This window comes from Heloderma suspectum, chromosome 12 (genome assembly GCF_057233095.1).
Source record: "Heloderma suspectum isolate Gila_16-S chromosome 12, 16-S_ref, whole genome shotgun sequence".
Classification (NCBI taxonomy): Eukaryota; Metazoa; Chordata; class Lepidosauria; order Squamata; family Helodermatidae; genus Heloderma; species Heloderma suspectum.
This window is the reverse complement of record NC_139469.1, coordinates 24,174,552-24,197,333: the sequence shown is the minus strand read 5'-3', so window position 1 is coordinate 24,197,333 and position 22,782 is coordinate 24,174,552. Positions and strand designations below refer to the sequence as shown.

Genomic DNA, 22,782 nt, shown 5'->3' with positions numbered 1-22,782 from the left:
TCCTAGTCCCCATCCACCACCCCCTTCCTGCCCCCTTCCCTCTCACCAGTCTTGGCAAGTCAACAGCCACCTCCCTTCGCCCCAAAGGCAGAATTGCTCCCAGCGTCCTCAGCGGCCATCGCTGCCATCGGTTCCCCCACCAGCTTCCTCTGGCACTGCGCAGACACACCGTCCTGAAGGAACGTGGGCAGTGGGTGCAGAGCGGGGGTGTAGGATTTGAATCCAAGCCCCATAATCCCCGCTGCTGGCCTTTAGTCCAGAGGTGCAGAACCTCATAGGAACAAAGAGCTGCCTGATACTGAGTCAGACCGTATTGTCAACATGGACTGGCAACGGCTCTCCAGGGTTTCAGGCAGGACTCTTTCCTCGCCCTACCTGGAGAAGCTGGGGATCGAACCTGGGACTTTCTGCATGCAAAGCATGTGCTCTATCACACTGAGCTACAACCCCTCCCCACCCTTGTTCAGCCTGATGGGCAAATTTCATTTCAGAGAAGGTCTTGGGGGCTGCATTCCAATGGTGGGCAGGGCCAGAGGCAAAGGGGGAGGGACCAAAATGGAAAAAAGTGCCAGCCGATTTTAGCTTAAAGCTCTTAATGCCCAGTAACTACCCCTTCGGAAAGACATTTCGGCCTTTTAGAATGCGGGCACGGGGAACAGCACAAAAGCCAGGCAGCCCCCCAACGATAGGCAGTTGGGGAGAAGAAGGCCTGGTCATCTGGGAAATGCCAGAGGGACACTTTCGGACCCCAGGCCCTGAGGTTCTAAGCACCTGCTTTAGTCCTACTGATTGGTTCCATCACTGGCCAGGTTGAAATCTCCCTCCAGGCGAAACTCCATTTTGGTTCATGATGCTTTCGTGAAGAAGATAGCACTAGAAAGTCCTGAGAGGGGTCAGGTGGCAGGTCCCAGTTGGCTTTGGCATATCAAGGGGGCAGAGTTGAAGGGAAACCCTTTCTGTTGCTCACACGGCTACCTCTGGCAGACACATTGGCCATGTTTGGATGTAACGATGAGCCGGAGTTGCTGAAACAAGCCAGCATTCCTAAGCTAACAACCAAACCTGGTTTACAATCCTAGCTTGTTTGGGGGCACTTCACACCATGATCCCAGCTTCAGACATCATGCCAAACTCTTGCATCCAGGGCTGTTTGCAACAACAGAAGAAAATAACGAAAGAAACATCGTCGCGTTCAAAACAGCAAATGAGAATCAGTGTAAAACAATAACAGCCCAGCGGCAGGGCTAAAAATAACCACGATTAAAAATCCAGATTTTGTGTGTGTAAAGGTCTTCACCTGGCATCTCAAAACATAACAGCGTAGGCACCAGACGAGCCTCCCTAGGGAGCAGATTCCACAAAGGGGGGGCAGTATCAGAAACGGGAAAGTGCTGTCTCTCCAGCCGCTCCCAACCTCCCCTCAGCTGGTGGGGGTGGGCAGTAGCCAGATGAGGGCCTCTGAAACAGAACTTAAAACACGGGCAGATTGGTGGGGGAGAAGCTGGGCAGGGGCCATAGCTCAGTGGCAGAGCCCCTGCTTTGCATGCAGAAAGTCCCAGGTTCAATCTCCGGCATCACCAGGTAGGGCTAGCAAAGAATCCTGCCTGAAACCCTGGAGAGCCTTTGCTGCCAGACAATTCAGTTTATTGCTCTATAGTCAACCAGGCTTTTGCAGATACATCAAACTTAAAAACACAAAGCAAGGAGGAGAGCTGCCAGTCAGTGTCGACAATACTGGCTAAATGGACCAAAGGTCTGACATACTATAAGGCAGCTTCCTATGTTCCTAAGATGTTCCCTAAGGTACCTGGGTCCCAAAGCCATGAAGTGCCTTAAAGGTGAGAAGCAGTACTCCTTTATTTATATTGTATTTCTCTCCTCCCAGAGGCCATTCCAACCGACTGCGCTGTGAGCGGGAGAGAAAGAAGAAGTAAATTGTCACCACCTCTTCAAACAGGCTTGCTTCTTTTTGAGAGCAATCCTATGGCCCCTAGACAGGGTCTTGGGGGAGGGGCATAGGATAGTTTGGATTCCTGGATCCGAGGTTGGAGTCAGTGCTCTGATTTCGGACCCAGTGCTCCGACTTTGGACCCAGGAGTCTGAGCTCCCTTCCCCGACCCCCTTGCAGCCGGCACAGAGAGAACCGTGCTGGCTGCCTCTCCGAGCCTGCAAAGGCGACCTTGGAGAGGAGGGGAAGGGGTCGGTTCTATGGGCGGGGCATGGGGAGGGGAGGGGACTAAGGAAGCAGGGACAGGGACCAGCTTCCTTCTGCTCCACAGAGCCCCAGCCAGACAGGCAAAAACGCCCATCTAGCAAAAATGCGGAGCGGGAGAAGTGTGGAGGAGATGGTCACCTCCGCACTCCTCCCACTCTGCATAGGATGCCCATCAGCCGCCGAGTCCGGAGGCTGACAGGCATCCAGATAGGATAGCGCCCTTCTTTTTTTAATGTTTAATTAGATATATGCTTCCACCATTCCTGTTCCTTATTCCTTGTGTGTCATTCCTTAAATTTAGATTGTAAGCCTGAGGCCATGCTACTTACCTATGTAAGCTGCTCTAGGAGCATTTTGGGCAGAGTATAAATATTGCAAAGAAATAAATAATATACTGCCTCTCTGAAGCCAGCTGAGGTGGCTTACAAAAAGTACTTTGAACTCTGCTCAGAAGTGGCCTGAAAGCTGGTGGCAACCTGCCCTAATTTCTGGCTTTTACATAAAAAATGCTGACAACTGGCACAGGTAAAAGAAACAGAACTGGCCAGGCCAGGCCAAGCCAAGCCTTGTTTTTGTTTTTCTGGGCAGCTGGCAGCTCCGCCCAGGAAGAATGTCAGTTGTAGAAATTAAAAGCATTTGCCATCTGGTCCTAAAGGGAAAGGGATTCCCTACATACACACCCCACTGTATCTCAAATAGTCACCAACCTCTGTTTTTCCCTCCAAAAGCAGTGTAAGTCTCACTTGCAAATGTTCAGTGATATACTGCTTGAAAACAAAACAAAACACGATGGCGTGAGGTCTTTTTCAGCTTGCAAGGGTTGATGTATTTTATTTTTTGTGTTGTGTATTCCTGAATTGTTTCTCCTCTCAGCAAGGGCTTGAGGCAATTTACAATAACACCATTAAATAACAACAACAACAACAACTTCCAAACAAAACAAAACTAAAACAAAAATGATAAAATATACAGACTGCAATAGTTCACGAAACTTCTAAAATCACATAGTGGCATTAATCCCTAAAAGCTCGACGGAACAGTGTAATTTTTACCAGCTGGGGAATAGCTTAACCTTCCTGCCTGGGAAGGGAGTTCTACAACCTCCCTAGGAAGAGAGTGTCAAAACCGGGGTGCTGCTACCCAGAAGGCCCTGTCTTGTGTCCCTGCCAACTTCACCTCTCCTGGAAGTGGGACGTGTAACACGGCCTCACCTTAAAAACAGAGGCACTGGGCAGGTTCGTATGGGAGGAGGTCTCAGAGCAACCCTGGTCCCAAGCCATTTTGGACTTTATAGGTAAGAACCAGCACCTTGAACTGGACTCAAGAACTAGGAAGAAGCCGGTGAGGCTGTTTCAAGACAGCTATAAACTGCACACGAGACAAAAGTCTGACTCTGCATCTAGCTGCAGTTTCCCAATACTTCTCAAGGGCAGCTCCACATAGAGTACATTACAATCATCTAAACTGGAGGCGGTTAAGGCATGGGCTGCCATGACCAGATTGTTCTTACCCAAGCTGTCCCAGTTTGCTGTTTCCACCTCTTTGGGAGGGAGGCTTGCTGGAGTTAATGGCAGGTGAACGTCTCTTGGCAGCTGTGGGCTCCTGAGCGCAGCTGCCAAGCGGGGGGGAAACACACTCTTTTTCTTGGGAGTTGTGAAACAGAGCACACACCCCGCCTGTGAGCAGCATCAGCACCCAGCACCCTCAGGCAACTGCCAGGGTCCCAGCACCCCAGCACGGCTCTCCTTTCCGCTATATAACTTTTCCCACAATGCCCCTGATGTACCGCCACTGTCCCCAGCTGCTTTTGCTCCTCCTCCTCCCCCCCACCATTGCTACCACTCGCTTGTTTGACAGGCAGAGAGCCAGGGAGTGAGTCAGCAGGTGTCTCTCCACCGACAAGACTTCCCTGGAGTTGCTCTCTCTCACCACCACCACCACCACGGGCTGGGCCTGAGCGAGAGGCAGGTGAACAAGCAGGTTGCAGTGCTGAAGAATAGGAGGAACTCCAGCAGGCTCTTTCCAGTGGGCCCCTGCTGGGGTGTGGGCCCCTGGCAGGTGCCCGACCATGCCTATGCTTGACACTGGCCCTGTCCGGACCTGCCACAGGGCCCTCTGCTGAGGGCACCCTCAAACCTGGAGCCATCCCTATCGCTCCAAATGGGAACAATTAACCATCTCCATCAGTTCCCGTGCTGCCCTGTGCTCCTATCAATGTTGTAGTGGGAGGTTTTTTCCCCTGAGGCTAGATGCTGATCCCACCGCATGGCTTTCCCGCTTGTTTTGTTTTTCTGCAAGCACAGATGTGCTTGCTGTTTTGCAGGTATATTGTTTAGTACTGGGAGATTGAGGGGTGGGGTGAGGGAACCCAATTAAGTCAGTCACAAAATTGCTACAGGAGGAAAGTAGGACGGAATTGCGCAGTGCTGCGGGTGGGGGTGTGTGAAATTATCAAAGCAATAACGGTCTGGAATGTGCAGTATGTCTAGAGAAGCACAGCGTTTGGGTAATTCCGACAAGGGTCGTGCAAACAAGCCCTTCAACACTGCCTCCTCCCTCTAGGCCTCATTCAGGTCTCTCTAAGGTTGCAAGCCACACTGTGCCTCATCTACTGGAGAGAATGCAAAGCCGAAACACAGTCGCCTCTTTCTCCCAGGAACGTGTGATGTTGTACCTTATACTTGTGCATGATCACTCTTGCTCACAGCTCTTACACAATTACTTAAAATCCCTGGAGAGACTAAGGGGGGAGGAAAATAGAGCCATTATAATTAATGCCAGTTTTCTTTTGTCAAAAGACAACTCCATGTTTATTTCAGAACGAAGAGCGTTGGTTCGTAATGGTCACTGACTTCTGCATTTATGCCATATGTTGGGAAGGAGAACCAGTTTGGGTTCCACGCGGGATGGATTCCACAGCCAACCGTCACTGGTGACAGTCAGCTGGCTAGGAGCTTGCATCCGCTGTAGAGGGCCTGGAAAAAAGGGAAGAGTTTGGGACCCTGACTTATCTAGCTTGGCTCAAGGTACCCAGGGGAGTCGATCTGGAGCAGCTGGACTTACTAGAGGAGCAGGGCAGGGCAGGGCCAAGTCTGGCTATATGGGATGGCAAGGGTCTGTCAGGACCTGGACAGCACTATGCTGGCTGGAGCTCACTCAGGAAGAGCTGTTGTCTCATGTGATGGGGAAAGGGAAAGGGAAAGGGGCATCAAACTGTCCTGCATCACATTAGCGCAAACACTGTCTGTGGCTGTCTCTGTGTTTGTCAGAGGTCTTCTGGGGTCTTAGGAAATCTGGCTGATCTGGGTCTGTTGTTAACCCCACCCCATCTGAGGAGCTTCTGGGCCTGTTCAGATGCAATGCTAAGGCACTGTGGGTAGGGTAAAAATTCTGCATCTGGAGGGTGTTTGCCCAGGTCAGGAGGGGTGGTAAACCCCACGCTAACCACATGCTGCAATAGAGTTAAGAGCCCCCAGTGTGGCTTATCATGTTGTGTGGTGGGCTCTGTGGATGAAAAAATAGGCCTTGGAGGGCCAGAAACATAGAGTCTGCAGGCTAGACCGGCCACCCCATGGGGGCAACGCTCTAGCCACCATGGACATTTTCTGTGGTCACGTGCCTGTTTTTTCCTATGGAGCGGCCATTGGGAGCCCAATTTGGCCACAGGGATGCCAGGATGCAGGGAGGCATAGGTCTATGCGGAACCACCAGGGCCATGCCATCTGATGACCTCAGTGACCAGGCAGGTCAACAAGGGAGAAGGCACTTTCTCAGGTATCCTGGTCCCAAGTTGTTTAGAGCTTTATATACTAGAACCAAAACCTTAAATCTGGCCCGATAGTGAACAGGCCACCAGTGAAATGCCCTTGGGGGATTATACAGTGGGCATCTTTTGGACCGTGTGTGTGTGTGTGCGTGTGTGTGTGTGTGTAGCAGCCACTGGAAGAAAGTAGAAGAGATACATTGAGGGATTTCACTGGGATGGTGGGCTGAACCTGCCCCTATCCCTGGGGACCCTGGTTTGTGGCATGAAAAGCAGATTTTGTCCTCTCTAAATGCTCCCCAGTAGAACTCAATGAAAACCACAGATAACTGAGCCAACATAGCTCCACTCAGCTCGAGTTTATTGGTCATGCTAGAGTGTGACAGAATGCTGTGCAAATTAAGAACTGACATATCTATCGCAGTGTGAATTAAGTAGATGATAATTGTTTGTAGGTTAAGATTTTAACCATTTATACAAGTTTGATTTGGAGCCTTTTAAATCGAGCTATGTGCTTGAAGATGAATAAATGCAGCCTTCCCTAACCAGATGCCCTCCAGATGGCTTGGACTGTAACTCCCATCATCATTCCCAGCCAACATAACCTAGTGGTCTAATGGCCATGTAGGCTGGAGGATTCTGTCAGGGAAGGCGGAAACAGAGCCTTTCAAAGCCCAAGTGCACCTGATCTTCTCTAATTCTGGAAACATGTGGCTGGAAGACTAGGAGGGAGTCACATTGGGGCAAAAAATCCCAACTTCAAGTATAACCTGATGGGATCTGAGCTAGCGGTGACCAACCAAGAAAGAGATCTTGGGATTGTGGCGAACAGCTCAATGAAAAGGTCAACCCAGTGTGCCACCGTAGTGAAAACAGCAAACTCCATGTTAGGCATAATTAGAAAAGGAATTGAGGATAAAACTGCCAATATCATATTGCCCCTATACAAATGCAGCCACACTTGGAATACTGTGTTCAGTTCTGGTCACCACTACTAAGCAAAGGTATTATAGAGCTGGAAAAAGTGAAGAAAAGAGCAACTAAAATGATCAAGGGGCTGGAGCATCTCCCCTATGAGGGAAGGTTACAGCAGGTGGGATTGTTTAGCTTGGAGAAAAAGTGAGTATGGGGAGACATGACAGAGGTGTATAAAATTAGTCGTGGTGTGGAGAAAGTGAAAAGGGAGATATTTTTCTCCTTCTCTCAAAATACTAGAACCCGGGGTCATCCCATGAATCTGATTGGTGGGAGATTCAGGACAGATAAAAGGAACGACTTCTTCACACAGCACATAGTTAAACTATGGAATTTGCTACCACAAGACATAGTGACGGCCACCAATTTGAAAGAGAGTTAGACAAATTCCTGGAGGAGAAGGCTATCAATAGCTACTAGTCATGATATGGCTACATGCTACTTCCAGTATCAAAGGCAGTATGCCTATGGACACCAGTTGCTGGGGAACATGGGCAGGAGGGTGCTATTGCACTCCTGTCCTGCTTGTGGGTTTCCAGTTGACAGCTGGTTGGCCACTGTGTGAACAGAATGCTGGACTAGATGGACCCTTGGTCTGATCCAGCAGAGCTCTTCTTATGTTACTGGGTGCCTACAGGTAGCAAACACAAAAAAGGAATCACTTGTCCGTGTAATGCCTAATTAACTTAAGGCATTTGCTACCCCAAGGTGTCTTAATAGCTAATAGCTTGCTTGGCTTTAAAGGGGGATTGAACAAATCCATTGGGTAGTTGTTTATCAATAGTTTATTTATTATATTATATAATGTATATATTATATACATTAAATATTATATAAATTAATTTATTATATTTATTTCTTCCATTGTGGAACTCTAGGTGGCTACATGTGTTTCCCAGGTGGTCTCCCCTCCAAGCACTGACCAGATCCAGAACTGCTTAGCTTCAGCAAGGTGGCTGCCTCATGTGCCTTCTAGTTATTAGGCATGATTGCTAGATGAAGACTCCATGTTCAGCAGCAGTATACCTCTGAAAGCTGATTGCAGGGAAAAGCTATTTCCTTCATACCCTGCTGGTGGGCTTCCTGGAAGAACCTGACAGGTGACTGTGGGACACAGGATGCTAGTTGACAGGGGCCTTGGGAATGATCCATGAGGGCTCTTTTTAGATTCACTACAGTTGGTGTGTTTTGCTGCAAAACATTTTTATTATTATTTTAACCAAACGTTCCAAAAAGGCATCAGAATCACTTTTGAAATTCCCCATCTTTTTGTGGTGCTGTTATACCAAGCCCCATCACCTGGTATTCCAAGGGTGGGGAACCTCTTTCAGCTCGAGGGCCAAATTCCATTTCAGGGCAGCTCTTGCGGGCAGCATTCCAGGGGGGGCGGGGCATGAAGGCAAAAGGGGAGGGGATAGTACACCAGCATAATGTAGCTTAAAGCTTTTACTGCCTGTAGCTCAGCCTTGGGAGAAGCGTTCCAACCTTTTGGAATGGGGAAAAACCTGAACAAGGGCTGTGAAGCCACAGAACGATGGGTGTCAGGGAAAGGAATAGCCATCTGGGAAACCCTAGAGGGGCAGATTTGGCCCCCAGGGCCTGAAGTTCCCCACTACTGCTATGTTCAAACCTTCATGTTGTCACATTCTTAGAAAATGATACACGTGGTAAATTGAGTGCAGGGGGTTCCTGGAAGGAAGCACGGAGGCTCTGTTTCTCCAAGACAGCCTTCCCCAAACTGGTGTCTTGCAGATCTGTTGGACCCCAACTCCCATAATCCACACCAGCATGGCCAACGTTAAAAAAAATGCAGCTGATGTCACGTGGCTGTTAAGAGCATGATCTATGAACTAAGACGCCGATGGAGAAAATTGCAGATCAGCTCTAAACCCACTGAATACTTCCCCTGGACATGGTCTAAAATGGCACATGAGGTAGCACCTTTTTCTGAAGCTAAGTGGGTCTGGTCAGTGCCTGGATGGGAGACCATCTGGAGACCCTCACCTTGAAGTTCTATCTTGGAAGAAAGATGGGATAAAAACAAAAGAAATATTAAACGCTCTCCGCCCCCTCTGCCCCATGTATACTATGGAGATAATACTAGCCTACCTTACAGGGGGGTTGTAAGAATGACTGAGATACTATTTGTGAAGCCCTGTCGAAGGTTCAGGAAAAACGCAACACAGAACGCTATATATCTGGGGGACACTTCCCCACCCCAAGGTTGAATCGATAATTAATCCAGGAAAAGCAAATTAATTTTGCAGATGCCTTTTGGGCATCCTGAAATTCATTTAGATCTTGTGGATTAATGCTGGACTGTGCCCCCTGGCCAGAAGGCTTCTGGGCATGTAGTAGCTGTTATTGTAGCTGATGTTAGTGGGTACATCTGAGCTCGGTGCTGGCTCCAGGTTTTATTTGATTTATTTATTTATTTAAATAAAAAAATATTTTTTTAATTAATAAAATTAATTTAAAATTAAATAAATAAAATATTTATTTATTTTTATTACGTTTTTATACTGCCCAGTAGCTGAGGCTCTCCGGGCAGTTCACAATTAAAACCATGAAATACAACTTGAAAAAAACATAATGTAAGTCTTTTAAAAGTTTAAAAATACCAGGTAAAACCCAGCAGTAGTTATGGCCCCGGGATAGCCTGTGTGAACAGGTATGTTTTCAGGAGGCGTTCCAAGGATGTTACATCTTCTGGCTCCCGAACTGCACGTTTTGGAGGGCCCTTGGGTGAAACATCCTCCATGGGGCCCCTCCCTCTGTGAGTCTGCCTCCTCACCGCCCTGGTCCCCGGCTGCTCTTGCTTCGCCTCCTCTTCCTCATCATGGCTCCCGCTTGCTGGCTTGAGAGGCAGAGAGCCAGGGAGAAGGTAAGCAGTGGCATCTCCTGCTCCTCCTTCTCACCACCACCGTTGCCCGGTCCAGAGCGAAAGACCGGTGAACAAGCAAGTTGCAAGGCTGAAAAGGTGGAGCAACTTCAGGAACTCTTGCCTGTTGGCCCCTGCTACAGCGTGGGTCCCTGGGAGGTTCCCAACCATGCCTACTCTTGACGTTCGCCCAGTTTGGACCTGCCACACCCCTCCTGCAAAGAACCCAAGGCAGCTTACACGATCCTCCTCCTCTACATTTTATCCTCACAACAACCCTGTGAGGTAGGTTAGGTTGAGATCAGTGACAGGCCCAAAGCCACCCAGTGTGCTTCATGGCTGAGTGGGGATTAGAACCTGGGTCTCCTGAATCCAGTCCAACACTCTAGCCACTGCACCACCCTGACTCTCGCTATACCACACTGGCTCTCCTATGAAGTACTATTGGCCTATACAAACACTCAAGGGGGGGACAAAAGGGGGGGAATTATGTCTTAAATTGGAACCTTCCCCCCCACACACACACACACCTCTCTCCTCACAGACCTTCTGCATATTAGGAAAGAGGGAAGATTGGGCAGAAAGGATGCTGCTACTACAGCAAGACCAAAACCAGGCACACACTGTACCACCCAGCTCAACACACACACACACAGACACACACACCCCACTTCCCCATCAGTTCTATTGCCACGACCCAAAGCAGGTGGGCTTTGAATGGTGATGGAACCCAATAGGGAGGATACAACTGCCCATTGACAAAAACAGACTCTTCTTGGCCCCTCCCAGCCAGGCCCCTCCCCCACAAACCATGTCCACTTCCTTGATGTCTGACCCTCCCTCCCGGCCCCACATAAGCAAGGAGGAAGACGGTGCACTGCGTGCCAGACAAAGCCATGTGCTTGCATGCATGTATGTGAGTCACACATGTGCTTATGGGGCTTACATTCTGTACATCCCTGAGCTGGAACTCGTGTGTGTGTGTGTGTGTGTGTGTGTGATGGGGAAAGGGAAAGGGGCATCAAACTGTCCTGCATCACATTAGCGCAAACACTGTCTGTGGCTGTCTCTGTGTCTGTGTTTGTGCGTGGTCAAGCAATGCAGGTTAAGAGCCCAGCCCTCCCCAGAAGAGGGATAAGAACCCCCCATTAAGGTGTGTGTGGAGAGGGGTGGGGGGTGTTCTTGGAAGATCTCACCCCCCCTCCCAGACATGCACCCTTGCACTTACACATTGTGGCTGACCTTGCGCTAGACAGAGTACCTCACATCCAGCACAACTGGCGATCAGCCTGCCCCCACCCCGCCCTGCCCATCTCTGCACAGATTGCAATGGTGGCATCGCCTTTCCTGCTGCAGGTGGAAAGTGGCAGTGGGGGAGGGGGAGGGGGAGAAATAAAGGGGGGAGGGGCTCATTGTTCTAGCTGCGCTTTGTGCTCAAGGCACCCAACCAAAACCTTGCTTGGACCTCTTTAAACAACCCCACCCTTTCACAATCTCTCCTAGCAAACAACTGCCGCTTGCAATTTTCTCCGCTGCATGTGTTCCCCTGCCCCGAATTTCCCCCCCCCCCGCTGTACTTATACAGAGAGACCCACCCCAGTGCGCCCAGGCACAGACACATTAAGACCCCTCTCTCCTCACCCTCCTCCTCTATTGCCCTTTTGGTCTCGCATCCTTTCTTATGCCAGTCCCTCCACGCCCCCCCCCGCTCCACTTCCAAATGTGGGGAATGGAGAGGGGTATCTGTAGCCCTTAGACCACCCTCAAGAACCCCCTATATCCCCATACACCTTTTCTGACCGGAGATCAAACGCGTATGACATACAAATATAATACCGTGATTAACGTAACGCGTCCAGCTATAATACCGTGATTAACGTAACGCGTCCAGATACAACGGCGACTAACGTAACATGCGCCCACATTCCCGCAACAGAAATGTTGAAGTCTTAAAGCAAAACGTTTTTCGCCGTCTTCGGGGGCTCTGAATCAAAGTCCGGGGGGTGTGCGTGTGTGTGTGTGCGCGCCCGCGTAAACAGACGTGTAGGCGCGCGCACACATGTCACCCGTGCGTGTGCATGCAGGCGCGTGGGGCTCCGGCGCGTGGCGCACACGCGCCCCGGCCCCCAGACCCACCTGCCTTCAGGGCTGCCCCGTCCTCAGGCGCTCCCTTCCTCTCGGCCGCTCCGCGCTGGCGGGCCCTGGCTGGCGAGGGGTCTCCCCGCTCTCTGGCGGGCTGGCGAGGGCGGCCCCCGGGCGAGGCTACGCCAGCCGGCGGCGCAGCCCCTGCCCCGCGCCGCAGCCCCGCGCCTCCCGGGGCCGGACCGCCGCAGGGGCGGCGCGCAGCAGCGGCAGCGGCCGCGGCGAGAGCCGCCGGAGACGGCAGCGGCGGCGGCGGCGGCGGGCGCAGCCTGCCCTCAGCGGCTCCATCGTCGCAGGCTCCGGCCCCAGCCCGCGGGGCGCGCAGTCATCGTGGCCGGGGCGGGGAAGCGCGCGCGCGGGAGGCGGCGCCCGGGCGCACGCGGGGCACCTGGCGAGGGGCGCGGGCGGGCCGCGCGCGCGCGCCCCCGGCGCTCCCCTTGTCCCGCCGGGAGGGGCCCCAGCTCTGCCCCGGCGGCGCCCTCTTTGTTCTGCCCGCGCGCGCGCTGCCTGCCTGCCTGCCTGCCGGCCGGCCTGGGGAGGGACCGGGCTCCGGCGCTTCCCGCCCGGGTCTGTGCAGCCCGCCGCCGCCGCCTCCCCGGCTGCTTTTGCGATGCCCGCTTGCCCGGCCTCGCTGGGTCCTAAAGCGGATCCGCCGCCGCAGCTGATCCTTTCACCCGTGTCTTTGTTTTTTTCTAGGTCAAGCCCGAGCCGCCGCCGCCGCCGCCTTTGAGCGGCTGCCAAGAGGTTCGGGGGAAGATCCCCTCCGGGAGGAGGGAGCGGGGTTAATCCGGTTGCTTCTCCGGAGACTGCGGGGCGGTGGGGGTGGTGTTTTTTCTGCTAAGGGTGGGCTAACGGATTAAGGACGGTTTCCCCGCAAGGGATGCTTCGACTGAGGCCTTTCATGCGGGGCAGGGCTGGCCCTAGCATGAGGCAGAGTGAGGCAGCTGCCCCAGGTGTCATGAAAAGGCCGCAGACTGTTAGTATATTCATTAATTATTGTTATTATTTTATGTATCGATTATTTCGTCGCTTCATTTATTTGTTTGTTTGGTTCATTTAGTATTTTATTCATTTTTATTCCTTTATTATTAATTTATTATTATTACATCTTTACTGCCAGTGAAGGGAGAGGCGCTTGTGCAGGGCCGGCCCTACCCAGTGGGGCAGCTAGGGGCATACCCAGAGTTGAGGAGCACATAGCCCAGGGACCCCATGCATGTCCATCCAGAGGGGCGGCAGGTGATGAGGCCATCTGGTCAGCAGAAGCAAACTCCATTTTATTCCTGTAATCACGGTGGTGCTATGATTTCAATGAGTTTAAAATGCAAAACTGCCCATGCGCGGGGTATTTTTATTTTTTTGAGCTGGCAAACATCCTGATTCATTGGGAATGTAGACGCAGTTGTAAAGGATGGAATGCAAAACTGCACGTGCACAGAATATTTTTTTTTGATAATGCAAAACTGCACATGCTAAGAGGTGGTGGTGGTTGTTTTTGGCAGAACTAGCCAGCGTTGTAACACGTCAGGAGTGTAGAAGCAGTTGTAAAGCATGGAATGGTGCAGCGGGGGGGGGGGATGTTAGTAGGGCGCTTCACAACTGAAGTAACACACAAGGTCATCTAAAGGGCCCCTACATAAGACCATTGTGTCCAAGGTCCTGTATGGGGGGGGGAGGAGTGACTTCAGACCCAGGAGGCAAATCTGGCCCTCCAGTCATCCTAATCTGGCCCTCCAGGCTTTCCCAGATGGCCATGCCCCTTTTCCCCAACTACCTGTTCTTGGGTGGTTTCTGGGCTTTTGTGCAGTTTTTCCCCCATTCTAAAATGTTGGAATGCTTCATTTTATGGGCAGCAAGAATGTTAAGCCAAAATAGGCTGGTATTTTTTTTAATATTCTTAGAGTCTGGGCCCACCCTGCCTTGCCTTTGGCCACACCCACCACTGGAATTTTTATGCTAAATGGAATTTGGCTCTTGGGCTGAAAGAGGCTCTGCACAGCAGGTCTAGAATTTCCAAGCTGTACCACTGCCCCTACCATTAGGCAGAGTGAGGCAGCTGCCTCAGGTAGCTGATGTTGGGTGTCCTGGCAGGGCAGTGATGATTAAATATGATCAAATTTTGACCGCAAAAGAGGGGTGGAGGCATCTGCCGGATTTTCTGCCTTGGATCCCCTCGGGGCAGTTTACAGTCATAACTCCTTCCCCCAACAACAATAAAATAATAAACCAATAAATATAACAATGAAAATATTAAAGCATTAAAACATTAAAATATGAAAGGGTCAGCAGGAAAGTTAATCATCCAACCAACAGATTAAAGATTAAGAGCAAAATTCCATGCATGCTTAGAGAGAGAAGTCTTAAAATTCCCAGGCCAGCCATGCCCAGACAGAACTCCCTTGGAAGGGCATTCCACAGACAGGAGCCACTACAGAGAAGGCACTTTCCAGTGAGCAGTGACACCCAGAGAAGAGCATCCAAATATGATCTTAGCAATATGAATTATATCCTCCTTTCCCAAACTCCCACTAAGATCCTTTGTTATCAGATTTGGGGATGGGGAAGGAATTTGTTCAGTTCGCATTTTAATGTGAATTTACTTAATTTTGCACACAGCTCAATTAGCCTTCAACATACATGCTTCTCTGAATTTTGCAGTGAGGTCTCCAATCAAAAATGCATACAAAATTCACATATTAGGAGAAAAATGGCACACAAATGTTATAGTTTGGAAAACAACATTCCAAAATGCATTCTGTTAAGAAAATTGCTTGCAAAGAATTGGCATCTTAGGTGAAATTGTGTACAAACATATATGTGTTAGAGAAATATGCCCAAAAATGCGTATGAATTTTCATGCAAAGTTTATATATCCCTATGTTTGGAATGAATCAAATTTAAAGACTAGAAAAATGAGAAATGGTGAGAAACTGAAACGGACAAATTTGTCCATCTCTAAAAAAAAAAAACACAAATCACAAAAACTTGTTCATTCTGGTCTAAAAGCAGGAGATAGGGCTTGATTTGGGGTTGGGCCATTTACAGAATATATCTGCTTTCCGGTATGTATTTATTTTCACTGCTTATAATGTGCTTTCCAGCCCTTTAGCTTTCAGTGTTTCATTATCTATGAAACAGGAAAGGGCATGCTTATTGTTCTCCAAATTTGTGGATCAAAGGTTTATTGCCTCTGAATATGGAAATCTCATCATACCATCATCATTATCATCATAGTTATCAATAGCCACTGATACACACATCCAAGAATCTGCAAGGCTATTTCCTTCAAACTGGGGCTATCTCTCCCTCAAAACAACCCCAAACAACTTCCAAATGAAAGCAGCAAGATTACTGGTAAATAAAGATGGAAGGCAATCCGAATCTATTAAAATGATCATTTGGAGTATTGCTATTGATTTCATGGGAAAGTGGCTTAGATCTTAGATTTAAAAGGCCGTTTAAAAAAATCCTCCACTCATCCACTTGCCTGAATACAAAGATCCTGCATTGCTTGACAAAGGCACACGGAACTGGTGCTATCCATCCTCCCCCCACTCCACATACACACACAATTCCCCACCCCCAGCTCTTTTGTGGGTTTCTTTAGCTCCCTTTCAAGCTGCTGGAATGCTGCCAAAAGGTACTTAAAGAGACAGGAGCATTCGCTGAGCTGGGCTTTGGGGACATTTAGCAAATGCATATATGTCTATCATGGCAAAAGCGTAAGATTAATCATATTCTAGTTTTCACCAATATATAAATGCCCCTTGGTGTTCCACTAGTTTGATTCTGATCATGGTTCCATTTACTGGGGACAGGCAGACTAAGCCACACCTTTAGTCCCCTTAACTCAGTACTGTCTCCATTGGGGGTGGGGAACATGTGGCCCTCCAGATGTTGGGCTACAACTCCCATCATCCCTCACCATTGGCTGGGCTGGTTGGGGTTGATGGAAATTAGAGTTCGACAACATCTGGAGTCCAACAACATTCCCCAGCCCTGGTCTGCACTGCCTTGCGGCGGTTCTCCAGCGGTCTTTTTCAGCCATATCTGGAAATGCCAGGGATTAAAGCTGGGGCCTGTTACATGCACAGCAAGTACTCCAACAGTGACCCACAGCCCTTCACCTGCATGTCCCAGGACCCTCTAGACTAGAAGTTAGGCCACTGGAGGGGCAGGGAATACAGGCAACTTGACTCTGTCGCACAACAGTGTCAGGAGAAAAAAAAATGCCTGGCACATGGCTTCCCCTTCCACCCTCTTCCTATAATAGCCTCCCCATGATAATAAAGGTTACAGAATGTGGTTTGAGCTTGCAATTATTCTGTGAGTAAAAGCAGATCCACTGGGAGACTACAATGCTATTATGTGTTGCTGTTATGTTTAAAAGAGGGGAAACTCTTTTAACTTTCCGGTTCCTAACTCAGCCTGTTTCTGAAGTCCATGCAGGGCAGGCTGTTTCAAAGTAAATCAACAGAGTATGCATCAGGCAGGAAAGATCCTTCTGTATATGTAATGGGGGCGGGGGCAGCAGGTTGGGGAAGCCTGGCTTATGGCATGCCTCCAAAGGTATTTAGTATTCGCCAGTTGATACGTTATGGCACTGCATATCCGATGCCTGCTAAAATCAAACTGTGGAGAGATACCAGCGGGTCTAAATCCCCAGAACGTGGTGTTTCAGTCAGAAAACTGTCATGTTTAAAATAACAAATGTTGCATTTGGAATTTTAAAAGCAAAACCATTTGGAACAATTCAAATATTTCTGAATGTTCCGTTGAGCTTTCCGATACTCCACCTCTGGACAATTCAAAAGTCCCTGTCTCCCTCTCTGAGGTGGCATAGGTGGGAGGAGAGGCAGGGGGACACAAGGAGTTAATTAACTGCCATTCGTGATCAAAGGACATTGCAACTGGCTGGCCATGAGGTCTGCACATGTTAAGGAAATGCAAGGCAGCAAAGATTCAAATCAGAGTGCCAGCCAGTGCTGGAAGCCAGAAGGACTGTAGGGAGCTGACTTACACCAGGTCAGGCTATTTGTTCATCTTGCTCAATATGCTTTACTCCAGCCTTCCCAACCTTATGCCCTCCCGATGTGTTGGACTGCAACTCCCAGAATTCCCCAGCTGGCTGGGGGATCCTGGGAGCTAGATGGAGGATTCTGGGAGTTGCAGTCCAACACATCTGGAACATATATCTCAGAATGGCAGCAACCCTCCAGTGGTGCAACTAGGCAATTTTAGACCCAGCAATTAATGGTCTTGTGGGGGGGGGCCCTTTAGACCACCATGTGTATTGTTTCAGTTGTGATCTATGCAACTAACATGTCTCTTCTCTCCCTCTGCCCCCCGTCTTGCCACACAGATGTGGTTCTAGGCTAGGGTGGGCAATTTGTGGTCCTTCAGATGTGAGAGCCAGTGTGGTGTAGTGGTTTTAGAGTGTTGGACTGGGACTCGAGAGACCCGGGTTCTAGCCTCCACTCAGCCATGTAGCTCACTGGGTGACTTTGGACCAGTCACTGATTTGCAGCCTCACATACCTTGCAGGGTTGTTGTGAGGATAAAATGGAGAGGAGGAGGAGGGCCATGTAAGCCACCTTGAGTTCCTTGAAAGAGGAAAAAAGGTGGGATATAAATGTAATAATAAATAATAATATATGTAATAATGAAATGTGGTTATGCTGACCAGGGCTGATGGGAGCTTATAAACTTATGGAGTTTATCCATAAACTCAAGGTCTATATATGTAGCATTTCCAGGTGGTCACCCATCCCCTTGCACACACCTAGACCACACTGGCTGGGGGATGCTGGGAGTTGTAGTCCAAAACACCTGGAGGACACTAGGTTGGGGAAGGCTGGTCTAAAGGGATGTGATTCTCCAAAACACCATTCCCCAACCTGGTGCCCTCCAGATGTGTTGGACTACAACTCCCAGCATCCCCCAGCCAGTGTGGTCTAGGTGTGTGCAAGGGGATGGGTGACCACCTGGAAATGCTACATATATAGACCTTGAGTTTATGGATAAAAGGAAGGATATGTTTAAAAAGGCTATGTTAAAATGTTCAGTTTAGGAGTTCACCGCTCAAATTAGCCACAACATAGTTGTTGAAAAAGGAGGAGTGGGAGGAGGTACTGAACAATTAATAAATTACTGAAATCTGTATTAAACAACCAGTAGGAAAGACCCTGGCTCAGTGGCAGAGCATGCACTTTGCATGCAAAACTGAAGACATCACCCTCCCAGTATCTTAACCATGGTTCTGAGACTGGGGAGGGGCTGTGGGATGGGGCACTCCCTCTCCCTGCCCGCTCCCCTTTCTCATGCGCATCCTGTGCCCCACCAGCCTTCACCAGCTTTGTGGTACATCTGCACTGATGATAACTGCAGTCAATGCTAATGAGGTTCCCTCTTGACCGAGGAAGCAGCCTCTAACCCAGGTTGCGCATCTGGGTGAATAGGGAACCAACCTTGGTTAAGGCTGGCAGGAGAAATCTCAGCCAGACGGCTGGAGGGAAGGTGCATGACAACCCCATAGATCGGCTCTCCAGCTTTGCTTGCATGATCTGCTGCTTTTAAAACAGCACCTTGTTTTTACGGGCTGTTGGCTGTTTGCTTTGTTGTTAGGTAGTGGCAGCTGATGACCCCAGTTCTGGAGGGGCAGTGATTCCATTCTGGGTTTTAGTTACAACCAGCGACAGCTCTAAAAGGTGCTATCCAAGGCACTGAACCCATTTTGGGGACATGGTTCAGCACCTTGGATAGTACCTTTAGCACATTGGCTGGTTGTAACTAAAACCCAGAATGGATTAAAGCCCCTCCAGAACTGGAGTCACCAGCCACCACTATAGTTAGGTTGTATTTCTTAACCTTAATATGTAACGTGATTTTGTGTGCACTTTTGTAGAAAGGCGAGGCATGAATTAACAAATAGATTTGGTACACACCAGCTAGCAGTGGCCCTCCAGGGTGTCAGGAAGGAGTCTTTCTCAGCACTACCTGAAGATACCAAGGGAAAATCAATAATAATAATAAGAAGAATAAGAAGTCCCAGGTTCACTACTTGTTATCTCCAGGTAGGCTGAGAAAGACTCTTATCTAGGGATGTTGGAGAAATCCATTTGGGGGTGGAGTTCAATGGCCTTTCCTAGACTTGGCCCCTCGGACTTCATTTTGGTTCCCACTGCAGCACCCGATTTGATCTGCGGTGAGTTGAGCCAGTTTGCAGATTTTTGGGGCCCTTTGTGTATTTTTCCCCTCCCTGCAAGTTCTGCCATTTGCGCAATTTTCTGAGCAACTGGTGCAAAATTGGCGGTAATTTCTGCAAGTTCAGCTGAAATGTGTGCAAATTTGACCACAATTTCTGCAGATTGCTCAGAAATTTGCACAAATTGCAGGACTGTTGGGGGAAAATGTGCAAAAAAGTTCCTGAAGTTTAGGGAAAAGCCCATAGCTTGGCTCGCAAACACAAATCAAGCTGTACACGCCACACAACTCTGTCGAGTCAAAAAGAACCGGATTTCCCAGTGTTATAGTCCAACACTCTAACCACTGCACCACACTGGCTCTCATGATCCCTCACCAACAGTGAGGGAGCATGGGAGTTCTAGGCCAAAACATCTGAAGGACCACAAATTGCCCACCCTGGTCTAGAAACCCCGGAGAGCTGCTGCTAGTTGGTGTGTTGCCGTAGCTGAGTTAGTTGGATCCCCCGTCTGGCATGACTTGGCATGAGACGGCTTCTTTTGGTGTCGTGCTATATTTCCCCTTCATCTTGAAGCAGCTGTGTGCTTCTTAACAGACAAACAAATTGGTCCCCAGATGCTCTGCAGCCTTTGCCGGCTCTCCCTGTTGGGCCTTTGTCTTGTTGTTATCTTGGGCTGCGCCTACCTGTGTGCACACATCTCTCCCTGCTCCGTCTGTGCCCTCCTTTCAGCTCACCCTCGTGTACTGCCCTCACTAAACTCCTAACCAACCCTGCCCCCGGGCTTCAGCGGCTGCAGAGACAGGCCCTTGCTTTCCCCGCTTTAGTAGGAACAACGGGATCCATGAGGCAGGAAAGGGAGCTCAGCTGCATGGCAGACACGAGAGAGTCCCTGTTTGCGCCTAGGCTGGTCTCTCACAGCACATCAAAGGCTTGTGTCTGTTCCCCAGTGGAGAGCAGGGCTGGGGGCCGGAAAGGAAGAGGAGTCCTGCGAGGCAGCCAGGCCTAGGGGGCATCCCCCACCTCTTTCGCAGGAAAGCAAACATGATTGGGCCTGTGTGTGTAAGGATCACACTTCTCCCTCCAGATACCAGTTTGTTTGGGTCCCAGTAGACTAGCCTTCCCAGACCTGGTGCCCTCCAGATGGGTTGGACTGCAACTCCCATCATTGCGCCATGGCCATTGGAATGATGGGAGTTGTAGTCCAACCCATCTGGATGGTGGTAGGTTGGGGAAGACTACAATAGCCCAACGCAGAGATGGATCGGGAGAGAATATCCCCCCTTTTTATATTTACCTATTGAGTAACTCATCTTTCAATGATCCCAACCTAACAGTCATTGGGGAGGGGCAGCTGGGGGAGGGGGGACTCTTTGGGGAGGGGCCCTAGCTCAGTAGCAGAGCTTCCTTATAGCAGGCAGGACTATTTGTGCATCTACCTCCTTATCATCTATTCCTACAAGAGCTTGCTAGCCGTAACGTTTCCCCCTTTACCTGCTACCTGGTCCGATTAAATCAGTGGCAGGAAGCCTGTGGCTCTTCAGATGTTTCTGCACTCCAACTCCCATCAGCCCCAGCCAGGCCATCCAATGGTCAGGAATGATGGGAGTTGTAGGCCAAAACATCTGTAGAGCTGCCGGTCTCCCTGCCTGATTTAACTGGAGAGGATGGGGATTGAACCTGGAACCTTCTGCACCCAAGGCAGGTGCTCTCACCACTGAGCTACAGCCTTCCTGGAGCATTTCAAAGCACCGTATACCTGATAAGTACTGTTATTATATCATCACTCTGTTCTCCACTCCCAGCAAGCTCCCTATGATTCAAACCGTTCCAGCTCCGCGCATCTCCTTTTCCCTTCACCTCTCTCTATTTAAAGCTCTCATCTTTTCTCTCTTTTTAGGTCAGGGATGATGAGTAACTGTAGGGATGTCTTGCAGAGAGGTAAAGGTGGCATCAAGATTCCAGCATTTGCTCCTGGTTGTGGCCGTTCAAGAGAAGGAGCTGCTTTTCACTAGGGCTGTACGGGTTTTGTAAAATCTGGTCCATCTGCATTTCATGGATTGCCAGGTGCCTTTTGTTCCATCATCTGCTCATTGATGGAATCAGATTTCTCCCAATTTCCCAAATTTGTGCAAATTTGCAGTTGCGCAAATGCATAAATGTCCCCCAGATGCACATTTTTCATGCTCTTGGCTGGTTTTTATTTCAAGTATTTTTCTACAACAAAATTTGCATAACATTCTGGAAAGTAAAAAAAAAAAAATGGTTTGCAAATCCATAGAATCCATGTGACTCAGCAAAAGCTGGTCCACAGGCTGGAGTCCTAGAAATCCAAACTCATTCAATTCCATTGCGGATTTCTTTGACATTCCTGCTTTGCCCTAAGTGAGAACAACAGACCCATTAGCCCAGAATGGTCTTTCACAGGAGCACAGGAAGCTTCCATATATAGAGTAGGGCAACTGGTCCACCTGGGTCACCGCAGTCTACGCCAGCCTTTCCCGACTGGGTGTCCTTCAGCTGTGTTGACTACAAGCCCCATAATCCCACTCTGGGATTCAGTCAGAACTCTAAAGAGGTTTGACTGGTTCTGTCTGGACCCCGGAGTGGATTCACCGCCCCACTGACATCGGAGGCACCAGCCTCCACTGGGGATGCACCTGCGGATCCAGGAAGAGAGGTCGTGGAGAGCATGCATGGAAGCCTTCAGTCTTCTCCAGGACCTTTGCTGGGTGAACAGCTGGGAACTGGCTTTGCTGAGTGTGAGCCTGGTGAAGGCCTGTGTGCAGTGAAGCCACTATGCCTCCTCTGCGCCTTCCCCCATTGGGGAGAAGATATGGGGCAGAAGAAGCTGCACAGCCTGGCTTTGTTCATCTTTTGCCTTTCATGAGGATGAGCAAAGTGCTGGATGAGTGTTCAGCCACCCAGGGGAATTTCCTCCTCCAGCTCCTCCTCTTTCTTCTCCTTCTCCTTCTCATTACATTCATATTCCACCTTTTTTCCTCCTGCAAGGAACTCAAGGCAGCTTACATGTTCCTCCTCCTCTCCTTTTCATCCTCACAACATCCCTGTGAGGTAGGCTAGGCTGAGAGTCAGTCACTGGCCCAAAGTCACCCAGTGAGCTTCATAGCCTGAGTGGGGAATAGAGCCCTGGTCTCCCGAGTCACAGCCCAACACTCTAACCATTGCACCACACCTGCTATCTCTGATCAGGAGGGTTCTGCTCCCCACCTCCTCCTAAAGCTCCTGGTAGCCTCCAGTTCCAAGTAGCTTCCAGGGGAGAGGGAGTGGGAGCCCCTGGAGGGAGCTCAAGCCTCCATGGGATGGATCAGCAATTTGAAGGCTGAATTAGGGCCATGGGAAGGAGGTTGAGCACCCTTGCCTCAGCTTTGGCTCTAGCTCCTGGGCAGTAGCGCAATCTCCCCTGGCAACGGAGGTGGTGGCAGCAAGGTGGGGTCCGGGTCTTCTGTGGGAACGGGGTTGTCTGGGATCAGTGCTAAGGGCAATTTCCTCCCCCACTTTTCCTACTCTACAGACTCTTTCCCCAAATGTGGGGAGACTGACCCTGGGGGGCATTACTTCCATGGATCTTCCTACTTTGTTTA

General features: G+C 49.8%; 1 protein-coding gene across 1 annotated transcript in view; it reads right to left on the bottom strand.

The window, feature by feature from the left end:
• The window catches only part of SBK1 (SH3 domain binding kinase 1), a 52,934-nt gene extending 40,349 nt beyond the window's left edge, over positions 1–12,585 (bottom strand). Inside the window, exon 1 of the mRNA XM_084818796.1 lies at positions 11,971–12,585. The gene's annotated coding sequence lies outside the window, so the exon portion shown is untranslated. The remainder of the gene's footprint in view (positions 1–11,970) is intronic.
• Positions 12,586–22,782: the final 10,197 nt, after the last annotated feature.